General features: G+C 38.6%; 2 long non-coding RNA genes across 4 annotated transcripts; one reads left to right on the forward strand and one right to left on the reverse strand.

Annotated features, from left to right (window-relative positions):
• Nucleotides 1-278: 278 nt before the first annotated feature.
• On the reverse strand, nucleotides 279-5470 carry LOC140317615 (uncharacterized). Its single transcript, XR_011917779.1, has 4 exons — nucleotides 5308-5470; nucleotides 2217-2247; nucleotides 1747-1794; nucleotides 279-1017 (listed from the first exon to the last, which is right to left on the reverse strand). It is a non-coding gene; the product is annotated as an uncharacterized lncRNA (long non-coding RNA).
• Nucleotides 5471-8074: 2604 nt separating this feature from the next.
• LOC140317616 (uncharacterized) lies at nucleotides 8075-11419 on the forward strand. 3 transcript variants are annotated; one of them, XR_011917782.1, is made up of 4 exons: nucleotides 8075-8190; nucleotides 8574-9400; nucleotides 9648-9687; nucleotides 10023-11419. It is a non-coding gene; the product is annotated as an uncharacterized lncRNA (long non-coding RNA). The 3 variants fall into 3 exon arrangements; XR_011917781.1 differs by having other exon boundaries at nucleotides 8574-8948; nucleotides 9115-9400; nucleotides 9648-11419; XR_011917780.1 differs by having other exon boundaries at nucleotides 9648-11419.
• The last annotated feature ends 6324 nt before the right edge of the window (nucleotides 11420-17743 follow it).

The following is a 17743-nucleotide window of genomic DNA, read 5'->3' on the forward strand; positions in this document are numbered from 1 at the left end:
TGAAGATTCCAACAGACCAAGACTAAAGCTAATTTTCTTATGAACTTCTTTCAGTTCATTCTGAATTTAAAATGTCAGGTTAGAATAACGCTCAGTGGTTATTTATTTTCTTCCAAATTAGTATTTGGATTAGTATTAGTATTATTGAGCAAAATCTACTGTTGTAACACTTCAATGTAGCAGAAAGGTATATACACCTCAAAGTAATGGGTGCTACAGAATGAACAACTATATATATGATATATATGATATAATATAACAATAGTCCAATCAGCTACAATCTGTTGACGTACTCTCAGTATTATTAGCTTCTTAGCTTATGAATGACAGATGGATTTATTGTTTCTGACAGATTTAATGACAACAATCTGAATTCAAATCTCTGAAAGCTCTTATATATAAAGCGTTGTGATGCAGATCAGGATCTCAGCAGCAGCAGGATGACAGATGCTTCTGGTAGCTGGACTCTGGTCAGTTCAGAGCAGACAGCAAACAGACACTCCAATCCTCCTTACAGATGTGTTTTATTTCAAAACTTGTATGAACAAACCTGCAGTGAGTCAGCAGCACAGGAACAGATGCAGTGCTTTTATTTCACTTCACTAAATGTGTTTCTTTGTGTCTATAACAAGAATTAACTGTTGAATTTCTGTAAGCACTGTTTTCAGATATGATCAAGAATCTTTTGATTGATCTCACTAAAATTTGCCAATTAAGTGTTAGTGTCACAATAGTTTTTCCAAAACAAGTTACTGTTTGGTTTTATCTAGAAATCTGTCAAGATCCAAGATTTCTCTTTAAGAATCAAGTTTGTAAAATAGTATTTTAAACTTTAGCCAAATTTGAAATAAAATGTGCCAATTTTTTTCCAATTTCAAAGTTTATTGCAGTATGTATGAGAGAGGTAGACAGGACAGAGAGAGCAGTGAGAGTAGAGTCTCAGATTCCAAAAACAGCAAGACAATGTTCCAATCAACCTCAGATACCAATAAATCAGGGTTCCAAAAAATGTTGATTCTGAAAGTTTGTCCAATAATGTCCAAAAAGCGAAAAAATAGATAGAGGGGGGACAGATGGATACAAGATAGAATGTCCAAATATCAGATAGAGGGGGTAGGTGGGACAGGAAAGACAGAATGTCCAATAATGATAGGGACAATGAGAGGAGACACGTTGAACAGGAAGACACAGAGAAAACAATAATTAGATATTGTTGATAGCAGAAAACTAATCTAGCATTCTGTTGCATAAGCTGCAAAGAGTTTAACATTTAATGGCTTCAAATAAACAGAATATGTAAAAAGTTAATAAATAAATCACTTTTTAGGCCAGTAGTTTCCAGATGTACCATGGTACCATGAAATGTGGACTGATTAAAATAATATCAGACCCCCTGACTTGTTCAACATGAAGCAGAACAGTACAGAACTGATCACTGTGATCATTGCACAACATGTTCTGCTCACATTACACACTGATTTCTGCCTTTAGTGATGTTCCATTAAAACTGTCAGCTTTCCACTGTTAGACTCTGCTGCTGCTCCTGTTCTGATCCATTTTACAGGCAGAACAGCTCAGCTCACATGGCTCTGACATGACTTCAGTCAGTGTTTACAGCTCTGTATTTACTGCATTTATATTCAACTCAGCAGTTGTGATAAACCACCAAACACTGATTAAAATGTGAAACACTTCTACACTCAGTGATGTGATGGACTGAACCTCACGGACTAGAATTCTGCTCACCAGCCAAGCAGGAGTTCTGGTCCGGTTCTCTCTGCATCTGAGTTCAGTCTGAGAGGAGAAACAATTTGTTAGTATCTGATCAGAAGAATCTGATCTCACAGCTGATTGGTTCTGCTCTTGTCTGTACAGGATGAGCTTTGATCCAGACTTTTGTGGAGTTGAAGTAGTTAAATGTTGTTGGTTGATGATCACTTCAGAGAGGCTGAATGTGTTCATGATCAGAAACATGGAAACTTTCCCAGTTCTGCTCACAGAGACCATCCAAAGCTTTGGGGATCAGAGATCAGGTGGAAATCAGAGCAGTAACACATCAGCTGTGAAAGCTGTTCTCTGACTAATGATCAATGTTTCACTTCATTCATGCAGTTTGAGAAGGACAGGTCTGCCAGATGTTACACAGCTGCACACTGACAGGAAGCAGAGCAGCTATCAGGAACACATCCATCAAAGAACTAAATGTTGGTCCTCACCAGTCAGAGCAGGGGTCAGAGTTCAGGTAGTCTAAAGAAAGGAGGAAAAAAGAGTAGTCAGTTAAATGCTTCCAGTTGAGGACACAGCAGGTTCACCAACAGGGTGGCAATAAAGCACCATGTAATGAGCTTAGACCGTCAGTGGGGTTACATGGCACTGTAAAAATCTGATTAATGGCTAAATTCCAATAAGACTCAATTAGGTTATAATCCCAACTAAACCCAACTCATGTAGACACCTTAGTCAGACAAAAAATTGGACTGGATCGGGTTACTTGCGGTCGGATTAAGACCCCGAGATAAAAGGGTAAAACAACAAACAACGCGATGGAGAAAGCGCCGTTGTGCATTGCGTTTCTGCCTTAACCCTTTAGGTGCCAGAGGTTTTTTTCTAAAATCCTTGATTTTGACAAATAAATTTCAAAAGGCTATATCTTAAAACTGATAGGAGATAGAGACTTTCTGTAAATTAGAGAAATGTTGAGTTTATGTAGGAAGCAAATTGACACACCTAATTTGCATATTATGACGTCATGGCGTGGCGGCCATCTTGGATTATAGAATTTTTATGAAATTTTCAGGTTTCAATAATGAAATGCAGCCTTTTTCCCCAAATATGCCCCTATGAATGTCTGTGCTATATTCAATATTCTATATTCAATGCACTACACAATGCAAAATGTTCAGGGAAATAGCAAAGAGTAAACCAACACTGTAAATTATTTCTAGTAAATGGCCGAAAAAATGCACATGAGCGATAACCTCACGTTTGCCTGCAGAGGTCAAAATAGGCCCATGCCTATCCATCCAGGTGACACTGTTTGTAGGTTTTTATGGTGTGATACCTTTCATTAAATGGTACCACACAAAGACCCACCCCATACTGCCTACAACTGTAATTTGTCTGACGGCGGCCTGAGGGCGGGTTCGATCAGAACATACAACACAATCTGGGTGGTCATCAGCCTTATACAGAAAGTGACGTTCTGTGAGTCTCTGCGGCATTTCTCCTGACGACTTCTTCCTCCCTTTATGGCTCTCTTTCCTGGAGTAGCCTTCCAGTAAACCAGTTACCAAGTCTTGCACAAAGACCTTCAGAAACTTGTGAGGAGCTCGAATACAGCTTCAGTAAATTATGTGAGCATTCACCATACTTATGCTAAGAATAGCATGGAAAATTCTGTTATACCACTTTTTTGATCTGTGGGGAAAGAGTTAGGTCTTCATTCTTTGATCTGCACTGTCAATGCACCCCATGAATGAATTATAATCATCAACACACACAGGTGTATTTATTCATCTGTACCCACTGGTAGTGTGTTTTGTCCTGATGCGTTTTTTCAATTTCACTGACAGTTACATCAGACCACTGGTGAAATCTTGAATGTGGCTTGACTTCATGGGAAGCTAAAAACTGATGGGCATAACAATTTGTTTATACAGTCAATAAATTCCAGAAATCATCATTGAGAAAAAGTGACAAAAAATCTAGGGCCGAATCAGCATTGGATAGTTCTCTGTCCCCCTGATATCCAACTGTTTCATCAAATGGCTTTATCTAATGTTGCTACCCCACCTCATCAGTCAAATACTCAAAGCCTGCATGTCCATAACCTGGTTTAGTGAGACGCATGTTGGCTGACTTGGCTCTGCGCTGTGTGACAGCGCATCTGCCTCTAAATGCGCTCCTGTCATGTCTCCACCAAGTGCGCCAACACGCACTCCGGTCAGTGAACAGACAGCATGGCTGCGTCTGCATGACCTGCGCCACTACGTTTTCCCCCAGCTCTCCCACTGACACTTCGACCACGTCTGACATGTCCATCAGATTTGTCAAGCTACTGGCTTTGCGATCGCGAACACTTTGTGAAGGCACCGTGTCAGAAAGCACAGCGTCCACATGGCGAGCTCGATAAGAAGACCGAACACGCACATTACTCCCAGCCTCGTTCCCTCCAGTACTACCATGCCTGCTAACTTCAACCCCCTGAAACATTTTCCAGTTGCGTCTCCTGGCCAAAGTTAAAATGTTTTTAAGCCGTCACAATCTTGAGAAAGCCATCCATGCCCTAATAAGTTCAAGATTAGACTACTGCAATGGACTTTATGTCGGCGTCTCCCAGACTTCTCTCAGTCGCCTTCAACTGGTGCAAAATGGTGCTGCCCGTCTTTTAACCAACACTAACAGACGTGTGCATATCACTCCTGTTCTTAATTCCCTTCATTGGCTTCCTGTCCTTTATAGAATTGATTTTAAACTTTTAATGTTTGTTTTTAAAGCTCTTAACGGCCTCACCCCATCGTATTTATCTGAGATTTTAACTGTCCGTAACCCTGGTATAGCTCTGAGGTCAACAAATCAACTTTTGTTGGAAGTGTTCAGGTCAAAATACAAGCACTGGGGTGACCGAGCCTTTTCCGTTGCTGCCCCCAGGCTCTGGAATAAGCTCCCCCCCCGAGATGCGTCTTATTTCTGACCCGGGTCTCTTTAAATCTAGGCTAAAAACATACTCATTTCAGATGGCTTTTAATACCCAGTAGTATGGTGACACTTTTATATCATCTTATTCAATTTTGCTGTATTTCATTGCGTTTACTGTTATTTTATTGTTTTGTACTTATTCTTTTCTTTATTTATTATCTGCTGTAAAGCACTTTGGTACACATGGATTGTTGTAAAGGGCTGTATAAATAAAATAAATACATTTACATTTACATTAAATGCAAAAAAAAACAGGACACAGCACTTAAAGAGAGATCATTAAAAACATTGGGCAAAAAGAAAAGTTTTCCGGTCTGTTTTAAAGTGTTTCAAGGTCAGTGGAGCCCTCAGATGTGGAGAAAGAGCGTTCCACAGCCGAGGGGCAGCGCATTATTTGAATTGGTTGTTTGATAACACAAAATTTTATTTTATCTGATTACTACATTAATCAATGGAATATAAATGTTTGACAGCTACCGCCCTAATAAACATAAATAAAGAGTTAAATTATCTTTAAATACAGAACATATTAACTCAGTCAGCTTAAGTGATCTACAGCCTGTTTAACTTTACAATAACTCACTTTTTAACTCACCTGCTTTTACTTACCAGCCAAAGCAGGGATCTCAATCAGGTTTCTCTCTCAGTCTGAGAAAAGACACACATTTAGTTAGTTATCCGAGTAGAAAGACTGAATCTACCTGACCCACAGAACACAGAGGGAGAGTAATGTTCATTATCAGCTGTCTCTCTGATCATTTACATTAATGAATTTAAATATATTTACTATATTGTCTCAGTTACAGATATTAATACAACGCTGAAATTAGTTTCTGATTCACAGCTTTAGAATAATTATATACAGACTTGAGCTGTCTGACTATAGTAGATTTTATACAGGGCCGAAGCTTATGTGATCAGCATGCGAAAAATGCAGTGAAATGGCCCTTTAATTCAGAGACTAAGAAGCCGATTTCAGTGTAGTGACAAAAATTTAGATTTTTCATATATTTTCAGTCAAACCGGTTAAATGAAGTCTATACTTCTGTTTTTCTTATTTGTATTTATTTATGCTTATTATGTATTTACAAAGTTAGTACACTCCTTTCTATCTTATGTAAGAGTCATTGCACTAATCTTTTTTATTATTATGCTGGTGGTTTTATATGTAAATAAAGATAGATAATGCCTTATTTAGAGACTGTATTGTCTATGCCCGGTTCACTCCCGTTATATGGATATACGCAGATCTTGAGTGATCTCATCTTCTTCTGAAGGACACCGACCTTTACCCAAACTGTTCAAGGTGAGTAGATGAACGTATTTCATGCCAGAAATAAGGTCCAGTTTTTAAAAAAAAAGAACTTCTCCTTTAACACCTGTGATCTTCTTAATCCATAATCACACATTGCATTATGTTGAAACTTTTTAGTTGTTGATCAGTCATCTTCCAGTTAGAGAGTTGTCAGATATACTCATAGTTGCATAAATGTATGCGATTACTTTGTAGCCTGAAATATTGTTTGAAGATGTGGCTTGTAGTTGGAAATCACTTTCAGTGGTCAACTAAACAAGAAAACACAAGTATAATCAGTGTACCATTTTCTTAATAGCATGTATGACATTGTTCTGTCAAATCCCAATTCATTCACAAGAGCACATTCACAAACCACTGTGATGCACTCCAAACCTGCAGAGTGCGACCACACACACAAAAAAGGTGGTGGAACCCAAACTCTCAGTAAGTGCTCTCAGAGGGACCATATTCACCTGCGCAACCACTGGAAAAGTATGGCATGACACGTTTGACACGCTTCACAGCGTGACACGCTCAGTTAGCCCTCTGACCTGCTCCTGGAAGCAAAGCACGATCACAGCTCCTGATCAACCAGAAGATGCTACTGGTAGGAAAAAAACAACTTTGAATGTGGATGATCATGCTTCTCCATGACTTTTTAGTTGAATTAGCACCGTATTATCGCATATAGTCGAACTTTTTTTTCATAATTTGGTTGGTCCTGTGACTTATAGTCAGGTATATCAAAATACATCAAATTTAATTAACGTGGCTTTAAATGTTGATCCATACTGACTGACATGAACCAAGGAGTAAATATTGCCATCTGCAGCCGCGAAATGACCCTAGAGGCTTGTGACAACTATGTGCTAATAAATAAAGCTAATCGCAGGCTGAAAGCAAGATGGAGGAGCTTGAAGAACGTACTGACTTTGCAGGCGGACCTTCTTGGTGTTACAGCTTCATGCAATGCAACCTCCTCTCTTCCAGGGCACGGACACCGGTGTGTCCAAGCCTTCCAAGCCAAGGTCTGCAGTTTCCGTAAGTTAATTGAAAAGCAGCCAACTCAACACAAGGGGTCACCAGATCGGCTTACCTGATAAGAAGGAGGAGGAAGGAGAAGGAGCGCTTCGGAAATGACGTACATTGACTTGGGAGACATTCAGGTGCACTAGGAAAATTTAAATATACCGATGACCTTGCAGTGCAAATGTTTGTTAAAACTTTCAAATAAACATATTTCAGTACTTTTACGTGTCATACGTTTTTTTTCAAGCTACAAAAATTTAGATTTTTCATATATTTTCAGTCAAACCGGTTAAATGAAGTCTATACTTCTGTTTTTCTTATTTGTATTTATTTATGCTTATTATGTATTTACAAAGTTAGTACACTCCTCTCTATCTTATGTAAGAGTCATTGCACTAATCTTTTTTATTATTATGCTGGTGGTTTTATATGTAAATAAAGATAGATAATGCCTTATTTAGAGACTGTATTGTCTATGCCCGGTTCACTCCCGTTATATGGATATACGCAGATCTTGAGTGATCTCATCTTCTTCTGAAGGACACCGACCTTTACCCAAACTGTTCAAGGTGAGTAGATGAACGTATTTCATGCCAGAAATAAGGTCCAGTTTTTTAAAAAAAGAACTTCTCCTTTAACACCTGTGATCTTCTTAATCCATAATCACACATTGCATTATGTTGAAACTTTTTAGTTGTTGATCAGTCATCTTCCAGTTAGAGAGTTGTCAGATATACTCATAGTTGCATAAATGTATGCGATTACTTTGTAGCCTGAAATATTGTTTGAAGATGTGGCTTGTAGTTGGAAATCACTTTCAGTGGTCAACTAAACAAGAAAACACAAGTATAATCAGTGTACCATTTTCTTAATAGCATGTATGACATTGTTCTGTCAAATCCCAATTCATTCACAAGAGCACATTCACAAACCACTGTGATGCACTCCAAACCTGCAGAGTGCGACCACACACACAAAAAAGGTGGTGGAACCCAAACTCTCAGTAAGTGCTCTCAGAGGGACCATATTCACCTGCGCAACCACTGGAAAAGTATGGCATGACACGTTTGACACGCTTCACAGCGTGACACGCTCAGTTAGCCCTCTGACCTGCTCCTGGAAGCAAAGCACGATCACAGCTCCTGATCAACCAGAAGATGCTACTGGTAGGAAAAAAACAACTTTGAATGTGGATGATCATGCTTCTCCATGACTTTTTAGTTGAATTAGCACCGTATTATCGCATATAGTCGAACTTTTTTTTCATAATTTGGTTGGTCCTGTGACTTATAGTCAGGTATATCAAAATACATCAAATTTAATTAACGTGGCTTTAAATGTTGATCCATACTGACTGACATGAACCAAGGAGTAAATATTGCCATCTGCAGCCGCGAAATGACCCTAGAGGCTTGTGACAACTATGTGCTAATAAATAAAGCTAATCGCAGGCTGAAAGCAAGATGGAGGAGCTTGAAGAACGTACTGACTTTGCAGGCGGACCTTCTTGGTGTTACAGCTTCATGCAATGCAACCTCCTCTCTTCCAGGGCACGGACACCGGTGTGTCCAAGCCTTCCAAGCTAAGGTCGGCAGTTTCCGTAAGTTAATTGAAAAGCAGCCAACTCAACACAAGGGGTCACCAGATCATATAATTAACATGGACGAGGAAAACAGTCAAGCAACTGAAGCAAGAGAGGACCTTACCTAAAACTGCCTTTGCCAAGAAGCTGGTCAAGTTTGGGCAAAGTTGTGGTCACAAAAACACACAGAACTTGACAGACATAGAAAGCCCTTCTTATAGAAGTAAGATTGAAAGAAGGATTTACAGGTGGACACAGATGAGACTGTGTCAAATGTCTTCTGCACATCCTCATCTTCTCTGTGTCACTCTGGGAACTGCTCTGTTTATGGTACATTACTGGGTAACTTGACCTCCTTAACTGAATGTTCTGCTATGTGAGCTATAAGAATCAAACTGAACTTAATGGTTAATCAACATTTATTACAACTCATTGTAGAATTAATAAGATAACAAACATTTACAAACAAAACCTCTTCAATAAATACAATTTCAAACTTTTTACACAGAAAATAAGAAGAAGACCACAGAACTCAAGGGGTTTCAGTGGGACCCTCCACTGGCTCAATGGAGCAAACATTGTTGCCAACAACATTAATGTTGGCAAAAAGCCTGCCTTTACAAAAAAATCTCCAGGGGCTCCCAGAGGGATTTTTTTATTTTGACCTGGGAGTTGTCTCCCAGGACAAGTTCCATCCTCCTTTTCCAGGACCCCAAGCACCTCCATGGCAGTGCTTTTGCTGTTGGCAGTCAGCATCTGCGGATGATACAGCAAATAAATATCATCAGCATCAGGTAAGCAAACATTATGGTTACTTTTTTTACACTTTATAGTGAAATATGTTGCATTTGAAGAGAATGTTGAAATATATTAATTGGCAAAGCATCACTATAAATAGTTACTGTGACATGTAGAATATAAAGGACAAACTGGAACGGTATCGTACAGAGCTACAACAGACCTTTGCTTCAGTGCTTTTGCACTATGAAATGTTATGTAGCCTCTGTGTGATTAGGTGTGGGGTTACCCTTTTGTTTCCAGGGCAACATGACAGAAAATTGTGCCAAAATGGAAGATACAGGTATGTTCATTGTGCTCGTACATGTTACCGTTTTCCTTACCTTGGTGAACATTTTGTTCTTCACTAACTTTGCTGTGTTACATAATTAGTAGCCATTGTTATGACAGCACAAGTTGGTTTCAGGTGCATTATGAAGCATTTTTGTGGCTGTAGTGCATTTAAAGATTGCATTTTTGCACCAAATAATAACGTGTGTATTTGGTTTTGTGCTAAAACAACACTTTTGATGCTTCATTTATTGTTTGTTTTTTTTAGCAATACAATTTACTGTTCTGCCTTTATTGTTATAATTGATTCATGTTATTATTCATCTCTTTACCTCCAACGTTGAATAGGTCGTGCTTTGGAGCTGGTCCCCATAGGCAGAGCTGTGCAACTTCATGTGCGTTATTTGCACATGTATGCCCACCTCCACCTTGGACATGGTCAGCTCCCTCCACAGCGACACATGTCCTTGTGCGACACCCTGTACATAAAATAAATTGATGTTGTTATAATCCCTTGTTCAGCTTATCAGCATTCTGACTGCTGTTTCACAGGAACAGATGTTTTGAGTTAATATTGTTCTAATTGAAATAGAGAACTGCAATAAATATAATGCAAGTGGATTCAGTAAACAGGGGGTAAAACAGTGATTTATGTTTCCATTTTTTTCATTACAATGGCATTACATACGGCTTAGTTCCATGTCCACTTGCTAAACATTTAGGTCGGTCTGCTTTAAAACGCACGTCTGAGAACATTGACTTGATGACTTATCAAAGCAAAAGAATGCTCAGTCTAAGTCACACAGGCTACTTACATGTTTATTATGTTCTAAGATTTGCTACAGTGTAATTAGGATTTTTATTTTTAAAAAAGGTTTAACCAGTTTGCTAGAAGTCAAAGGATGTCTGTGTCCCACCTCGTCCTTCTTTTCTTACCTGTTGAAGCTTTAGCTGTCTCATGGGCACCTGGTCTCTCCCCACAGAAATGTTCTTTACAGCTGACAGCTAAATAGAACAATGGAATAAAGTGTTAATAGCACCATTCATACTAACAGTGGTTATGTAATTGCACCACCTTTGTCCTGGCCTGATTATTCAATAAAGCTTTATTTCAACAATTAGATATTTTGAGAAATACATTTTTTCTACTGGGTGATTTTATTAATTGTTCTTATTCCCTAAACAAAAGCGTTAACAACTTCACTGTCGGCATGTACTGACAGTAATCTGCAGTATTGCTGTATCATACTGTACAATGACATGATGTTTCATCTTCACAGAGAACTTACTTCAACAACCTGCCCCTCGATAGTTATGAGGCCTTTTGCCTCCTTGATCTTATCCAGGGGAGTTGGTGTTGATGGTGGATCAAGGAGTCTCCGGGCCTCGTTGAACAGCTCCTCGGAGACATGGAGAGGGGAGCTGCGCAGAAACTGGGTTTCCCTGGTCACAACAATTGTGTATGGGGGGGACACTCCCTTTAGGGTGTACCCCCTCATTAAGTAATCTTTATTAATTGCAACTTTGGGAGGACAAATCCTCCAAAAGTGTCATTTTTGTGACCATATGGCCGTCAGAGACGACCACAATCAAATTTTTTTTAAGCAGCGGGGAGTGGCTGAGACCTCTGTGAAGTCCCAACTGAGGGTGCGCACCTGCTCCTTGCTGCACATCACGTGCACTCGCAGGGGGGTGGGCTTGTAATATGGCCCGGGAATTTTTTTTAAGCAGGACCTCTCGGAGACGCAGCCTTGTAAAATATTGTAAATATGTATATATGTTTTATATTGTTAATAAAAAATTCTTACTATTTTGGTATTTTTATATTTTTTATGCTGCTTCTATAACATTAAAATGTCTCCACTGTGAGATGAATAAAGGAACTCTTATTCTTAAAGCTAGCTACAGATCCATGGGGATTTTTGCATGGATTTTTTTGAGTTATATAATGAACTTTAGTCTAGATTAAATCACTTTCTGATCCATATATAAAACTACACTGAACATAATTATTGAACTCTAAACTGTTAACAAAATACAAAGGAATTGGGAGAATTTATGAAATTGAAATAGCCATTTACTGTGAAATTACTAATTTTCAGTGATAATATAATAATGACAACTTGTGACTACGTTCTTCCAAAATGCCGTAGTTGTGGTTTACAGAAATCGGACGAAAGTGACCAAACATACATTTCCCATCAGGCACTGATCTTTTATATCGGCCAGGAAAATAATGAAGGGCTTATATAATGACTCCGATTTTATTATAATGTTAAATTATTCTTAGTTAAGGGATTATCGTTACTTGTTCATTATTTTTGTTCGCTCTTTATTGTTTTTTTTTATGTTATAACGGGGTTTATTGCGCCGCAAGGGACGTTGGGATGAGCCAGAGTTAAACCCCTTCTTTTTGTGCCTCCTGAATTAACCCTTGGTGACAGCAACGTCTGCTGCTTGAGTCTTTTATGTAAACGTAATATCTCTCTATTTCAATAGAGAGCCTCATTATATCAGTCAATAGCCGTTAACTGTAATAAGTAGCGGTTTCTACGGGCAAACCCAAATTAAGATTATATTCTGTCCGCGGTCCCTCTCTATAAATGGAACGCTATATAAACTAGCCTGGGAAAATTCCTTTGTTTGGTATCTGCCTCAAAATCCCCCCCCCCACCCCCACCCCCCCCCCCCCCCCCCCCCGCTGCTGTGACTGTATGTACAGTGTTGTCGCAGCCCTTTGATCTTCAGCGGCGGGAAAAACTGGTTATTTTGTATTTTTTTATTTTATTATTTTCATTTTATTTTTGTATTTTATTCTCTTTAATGTGTCCAAGAAAAGTATAATGATATATATACACTGCTTTAAAAAAAAAAAGGGAACACTGAAAAATAAGGCAATTCAAAGTGCTTTATTTTAATTATATGCTTTAACTCCATGTTTTAGTTACATGCTTTAACTACATGAGCTGATTTGATCTATTGTGTTCATGTTATACCTTTTGATCTTTTCCAGATTTGTTAGTTTGGTAGAAAGAGCACTCAGTTACTTTGTACTTCTCCAGGTTTTGAAGGTAATATGTAACTTTCTTCTTATAGTTGTTTGTAGGGTCCCTCTTCAGGGTCTCGTAGATGGTGTCATCACTCTGCGCCATTCTTAAATTTTAGTCTTGAACTTTGAGACACATTTACTACAACACATTTGTGTACAAGTGAAATGGAGATTTAACTATAAGCTTGGTACATATAGGAATTTGTCCTGTGTGCACTGATTATTTGTTAGTCCTGGTTGAAGAAGTTTGAAGATGAAAAAGACAATAGTGGAACAATAACAAGCTGCTGGAAAAACTGTCAGCAAAGAAAGGCTGAAGGGTTAACAAAAAACCAAAAGGATTTAGAGCAGATAATAAGTCTTGACATTTCTAAAGTGTGACATTTCTAATTTTAAAATGTGAATATTTAACAGAAAATTATTTGCTGTAGTTTCAAAAGGCCTGAAATGTGTTTTTGAAAGGAGCTGAAGCTTTATGAAGTCAGAAAAGTACAGAAAAGAGAAGAAACATGCTAAAAGGACTGGCAGTTGGAAGATGCTGTGCTGAGTGACCTACTAATTGCCAGTCAACCATTAAATATTGCAAACCCAGTCTGAAATATGACAGTCATGATGCCTAAAGCAGTAAGGTTTTACCAGGCCAGTATGAGGGAAAGCACAAAGAAGGACGTCCTTAGCCAGAGACACAGAGGAGGACAGGTTGTGCCTGTTCAGAAAAATCAGCTGCTTCAATAGATTTATAAGTCATAGTAAAAGACAATTTTAACCTCTTAATAGCAAAAAGGTATGCTGCAGACAGTTAAGTCATTTCTATCAAGGTCCTGTGTAGAATATAGGTTTTATGGCAGTTTTAGCACAGCCCTCACTGTCAGCTTAAAGGAGCGAAGGAGGGCCTGTTTATCATGGAAATGTGTGATTTTGCTCTGAATCTGAGGTGATTTGAGAGAAAAAGCATAAGTTAAAGCACAAATATGGAAAGAAGACATAAATAACTTCATGTTAAGCTAGAATTCATCCAGTTTTAAGATAAATTGTGGATGTTAAGGAGGTTTTAGGCTGTGATTACTGTGGAGGATGAGTGGTTTCTGTGGATTTCCCTGTATTTCTAATGGAGAGGGACAGTGCTGATTCTAAGGTCATGTTCTCAAAAACCATTTTAGTAATGAGAGAGAAAAATACAAGCACACTTCTGCAGACCCAGACGCACGTTTTGAGGTATCATATGTGTGCTTTAGACAGCATGAGTGAGGGAAAGTACACAGAATGAAGGCCTGAGCCAGAGAGAGACAGAGGAGGACAGGCTGTGCCCCCTGAGAACAAACAGCTGTTTGAATGGATTTAAAATTCAAAATTTTAAAAAATTTAACTTTTCAGTAAGAGAAAGCTCTGCTGAAGACACTGATGTGATTTATATCAAGGTCCTGTGTAAAATATAGGTTTTATAGCAGTTTGAATACAGCCTTCGCTGTCAGCTTCAAGGGGCGAAGGAGGGCCTGTTTATAATGGAAATGTGTGATTTTGCTCTGAATCTGAGGTGATTTGAGAGAAAAAGCATAAGTTAAAGCACAAATATGGAAAGAAGACATAAATAGCTTCATGTTAAGCTAGAATTTATCCAGTTTTAAGAAAAATTTTGGATGTTAAGGAGGTTTTAGGCTGTGATTAGTGTGGAGGATGAGTGGTTTCTGTGGATTTCCCTGTATTTCTAATGGAGAGGGACAGTGCTGATTCTAAGGTCATTTTCTCAAAAACCATTTTAGTAATGAGAGAGAAAAATACAAGCACACTTCTGCAGACCCAGACGCACGTTTTGAGGTATCATATGTGTGCTTTAGACAGCATGAGTGAGGGAAAGTACACAGAATGAAGGCCTGAGCCAGAGAGAGATAGAGGAGGACAGGCTGTGACCCCTGAGAACAAACAGCTGTTTGAATGGATTTAAAAGTCAAAATTTTAAAAAATTGAACTTTTCAGTAAGAGAAAGCTCTGCTGAAGACACTGATGTGATTTATATCAAGGTACTGTGTAAAATATAGGTTTTATAGCAGTTTGAATACAGCCTTCACTGTCAGCTTAAAAGGGCGAAGGAGGGCCTGTTTATAATGGAAATGTGTGATTTTGCTCTGTATCTGAGGTGATTTGAGAGAAAAAGCATAAGTTAAAGCACAAATATGGAAAGAAGACATAAATAGCTTCATGTTAAGCTAGTATTTTTCCAGTTTTAAGAGAAATTGTGGATGTTAAGGAGGTTTTAGGCTGTGATTAGTGTGGAGGATGAGTGGTTTCTGTGGATTTCCCTGTATTTCTAATGGAGAGGGACAGTGCTGATTCTAAGGTCATTTTCTCAAAAAACATTTTAGTAATGAGAGAGAAAAATACAAGCACACTTCTGCAGACCCAGACGCACGTTTTGAGGTATCATATGTGTGCTTTAGACAGCATGAGTGAGGGAAAGTACACAGAATGAAGGCCTGAGCCAGAGAGAGACAGAGGAGGACAGGCTGTGCCCCCTGAGAACAAACAACTGTTTGAATGGATTTAAAAGTCAAAATTTTTAAAAATTGAACTTTTCAGTAAGAGAAAGCTCTGCTGAAGACACTGATGTGATTTATATCAAGGTCCTGTGTAAAATATAGGTTTTATAGCAGTTTGAATACAGCCTTCACTGTTAGCTTAAAGGGGCGAAGGAGGGCCTGTTTATAATGGAAATGTGTGATTTTGCTCTGAATCTGAGGTGATTTGAGAGAAAAAGCATAAGTTAAAGCACAAATATGGAAAGAAGACATAAATAGCTTCATGTTAAGCTAGAATTTATCCAGTTTTAAGAGAAATTGTGGATGTTAAGGAGGTTTTAGGCTGTAATTAGTGTGGAGGATGAGTGGTTTCTGTGGATTTCCCTGTATTTCTAATGGAGAGGGACAGTGCTGATTCTAAGGTCATTTTCTCAAAAACCATTTTAGTAATGAGAGAGAAAAATACAAGCACACTTCTGCAGACCCAGACGCACGTTTTGAGGTATCATATGTGTGCTTTAGACAGCATGAGTGAGGGAAAGTACACAGAATGAAGGCCTGAGCCAGAGAGAGACAGAGGAGGACAGGCTGTGCCCCCTGAGAACAAACAGCTGTTTGAATGGATTTAAAAGTCAAAATTTTAAAAAATTGAACTTTTCAGTAAGAGAAAGCTCTGCTGAAGACACTGATGTGATTTATATCAAGGTCCTGTGTAAAATATAGGTTTTATAGCAGTTTGAATACAGCCTTCACTGTTAGCTTAAAGGGGCGAAGGAGGGCCTGTTTATAATGGAAATGTGTGATTTTGCTCTGAATCTGAGGTGATTTGAGAGAAAAAGCATAAGTTAAAGCACAAATATGGAAAGAAGACATAAATAGCTTCATGTTAAGCTAGAATTTATCCAGTTTTAAGAGAAATTGTGGATGTTAAGGAGGTTTTAGGCTGTGATTAGTGTGGAGGATGAGTGGTTTCTGTGGATTTCCCTGTATTTCTAATGGAGAGGGACAGTGCTGATTCTAAGGTCATTTTCTCAAAAACCATTTTAGTAATGAGAGAGAAAAATACAAGCACACTTCTGCAGACCCAGACGCACATTTTGAGGTATCATATGTGTGCTTTAGACAGCATGAGTGAGGGAAAGTACACAGAATGAAGGCCTGAGCCAGAGAGAGACAGAGGAGGACAGGCTGTGCCCCCTGAGAACAAACAGCTGTTTGAATGGATTTAAAAGTCAAAATTTTAAAAAATTTAACTTTTCAGTAAGAGAAAGCTCTGCCGAAGACACTGATGTGATTTATATCAAGGTCCTGTGTAAAATATAGGTTTTATAGCAGTTTGAATACAGCCTTCACTGTTAGCTTAAAGGGGCGAAGGAGGGCCTGTTTATAATGGAAATGTGTGATTTTGCTCTGAATCTGAGGTGATTTGAGAGAAAAAGCATAAGTTAAAGCACAAATATGGAAAGAAGACAAAAATAGCTTCATGTTAAGCTAGAATTTATCCAGTTTTAAGAAAAATTGTGGATGTTAAGGAGGTTTTAGGCTGTGATTAGTGTGGAGGATGAGTGGTTTCTGTGGATTTCCCTGTATTTCTAATGGAGAGGGACAGTGCTGATTCTAAGGTCATTTTCTCAAAAACCATTTTAGTAATGAGAGAGAAAAATACAAGCACACTTCTGCAGACCCAGACGCACGTTTTGAGGTATCATATGTGTGCTTTAGACAGCATGAGTGAGGGAAAGTACACAGAATGAAGGCCTGAGCCAGAGAGAGATAGAGGAGGACAGGCTGTGCCCCCTGAGAACAAACAGCTGTTTGAATGGATTTAAAAGTCAAAATTTTAAAAAATTGAACTTTTCAGTAAGAGAAAGCTCTGCTGAAGACACTGATGTGATTTATATCAAGGTACTGTGTAAAATATAGGTTTTATAGCAGTTTGAATACAGCCTTCACTGTCAGCTTAAAAGGGCGAAGGAGGGCCTGTTTATAATGGAAATGTGTGATTTTGCTCTGTATCTGAGGTGATTTGAGAGAAAAAGCATAAGTTAAAGCACAAATATGGAAAGAAGACATAAATAGCTTCATGTTAAGCTAGTATTTTTCCAGTTTTAAGAGAAATTGTGGATGTTAAGGAGGTTTTAGGCTGTGATTAGTGCGGAGGATGAGTGGTTTCTGTGGATTTCCCTGTATTTCTAATGGAGAGGGACAGTGCTGATTCTAAGGTCATTTTCTCAAAAAACATTTTAGTAATGAGAGAGAAAAATACAAGCACACTTCTGCAGACCCAGACGCACGTTTTGAGGTATCATATGTGTGCTTTAGACAGCATGAGTGAGGGAAAGTACACAGAATGAAGGCCTGAGCCAGAGAGAGACAGAGGAGGACAGGCTGTGCCCCCTGAGAACAAACAGCTGTTTGAATGGATTTAAAAGTCAAAATTTTAAAAAATTGAACTTTTCAGTAAGAGAAAGCTCTGCTGAAGACACTGATGTGATTTATATCAAGGT

This window comes from Leuresthes tenuis, unplaced genomic scaffold, assembly GCF_036924035.1.
Source record: "Leuresthes tenuis unplaced genomic scaffold, fLeuTen1.0.hap1 SCAF_11, whole genome shotgun sequence".
Classification (NCBI taxonomy): domain Eukaryota; kingdom Metazoa; phylum Chordata; class Actinopteri; order Atheriniformes; family Atherinopsidae; genus Leuresthes; species Leuresthes tenuis.